We start from the raw sequence: 2,092 nt of genomic DNA on the forward strand, positions 1-2,092 counted from the left end.
AGAGCTGGGAGGGCCCTTAGAACACAGGATGTCAGAGCTGGGAGGGCCCTTAGAACATAATGTCAGAACTAGGAGAGAGTGCTGCATCCAGTCTGTAAGTCAGTCAATCTGAAGGTTGGAAGTGGAAATAGACAAAGACATTGAGAAGCCAATGCAAAGGAGGCCTTTAGAGACAAAGAAACATGTTATACCTCAGAAAGGCCTGAGCTTTCAATAGCTCAATTACATGTGAGGGCTAGTGAGAGAATGAACTTGCCCCACGGTATAGACCACTCCACTGGGCAATAGCAGTGGATAGAGCTGCTGTCCTATGTCAGACACCATGATCTTAAAGCAGATGACTAGTGTTCATCCTGGATGCCACACCCCACAGCAAACTTTGTAAGGATCCTCTGGAACTCAAGCTCCTGCAGTTCTGCAGTTGTGAGTTACCTCATCCATAAGCATTCTCCACAGGAGTGATTCATTACCCTATTGTAAGTTTGTGTCTAATCCTCCCACAAGGACTCTGTATGTATTTGTAGGAGAATGCACCCCACTTTTGGGAGTGAAGGAAATTCTTTGTAACTACTGTTCTCGCCATGACATTTGAGTAAATCCCTTTGCTAAAGAACTAATTGAGTTTGCAGGATGATTGTTGAAGGGGAAATATATTGGTAGGGGTCCATGACCTTCAAGTTAGGTGGTAGTGGTAGCTGCCCTTTGGGGGACCCAATCTTCCAGTGCCTTTAAAGGGTGGCAAGAATGAGTCCAGAAGGGACATAGAAGACCAGAGCTGAAAGAAACCTTAGAACATAGACTGTCACAGACAGATGTGAATTTAGGATATAATAATGTTAAAACATAAACATTATAGGTAGAGAGGGGCCTTAAGTCAAAAATGTTGTCAGTGAAAAGAATCTTAGAATATCACATTTTAGAGCTAGAAAAAATCTTAGGAACTATCCAGTCAAATCTCACGAGAGAAGGCTTTACAAGGTCCTGCATAATCCCATCCCGATTTACCTCCCTACCTACCTCATTTTCCATTATTCCCCCGACAAACACCATTCCATCTCCATATCCTCCTCCTTTTCCACTATGCTCCTGAATACCAGACCAGCCTATATCTTTTCTTGTGCTATTAACCCAGGCAGCTATTTCCTAAGGCAGCTAAGTAGTGCAGTGGGGGAGTCAGAAAGATCTGAGTTCAACTTTGGTCTCATACACTTCCTAGCTGTGTGACTCTGGGCAAGTCACTTTACCTCTGTCTGACTCAGTTTCCTCATTTGTAAAATGGAGATAATAATAGCACTCACTTGTAAGGGTGGTTGTGAGCATCAAATAAGATAGTATTTATAAAATGCTTAGCTCAGTGCCTATCATATAGTAGGCACTTAAATGTTTGTTTCTTTCCTTTCTTATCCATCCTAGAATTCCCTCCCTCTTCCTCATTTAAATCCTGCCCATCTATCTCAAATCTGGCCTCCTTAATCAAGCTCTCCCTGATGCCTCTATCCCACACTGACCTATGTCCTCACCAACCTCCTATCACCTTTGGTGTTTGAACCGTACAATTTATGAAGTCTTCTTTTGCTGCATGTCTTCTGTGTGCTAGTTCCATCTCCTGGAAACTCTTTGGAGACAAGGACTTGAAGACAAATTGTTTCTTTCTAAAGTAGCCCCCAAAATCTTTAATGTAATGTTGGGCACACAGAGGTAACATGGTTTAAGGGGGAAAGACCCAGGTTCAGGTACCAACTCTGTAACCAATAAGCTTCAAGACTTTGGTCACAAGTTTTTGCTTTCCTGGGTCTCAGTTTTATCATCTGTAAAATCGTTGTGGTGAGACCATGTTCTTAGGCCCAAAAAGCACTACCAAAGAATTGCAAGGTGTGTTGTTTTTTTTTGTTTGTTATTTTTTTTTTATCTTTGATTGATGGATTTAGCACCAGGGATAGGGAAGCAAGTTTCATATGACATAAAATCAGAGATGTTGATGGATGCTGTCTACACCAGGATTAATGTCAAAGTCAGAGTCAATAAAGATTTATTAAGCAACTACTATGTGCCAGGTACTGTGCTAAGTCCTAGAGCTACAAAGAAAGACCTA

This window comes from Vombatus ursinus, unplaced genomic scaffold, assembly GCF_900497805.2.
Source record: "Vombatus ursinus unplaced genomic scaffold, bare-nosed wombat genome assembly UNPS02014775.1, whole genome shotgun sequence".
In the NCBI taxonomy this organism is placed as follows: domain Eukaryota; kingdom Metazoa; phylum Chordata; class Mammalia; order Diprotodontia; family Vombatidae; genus Vombatus; species Vombatus ursinus.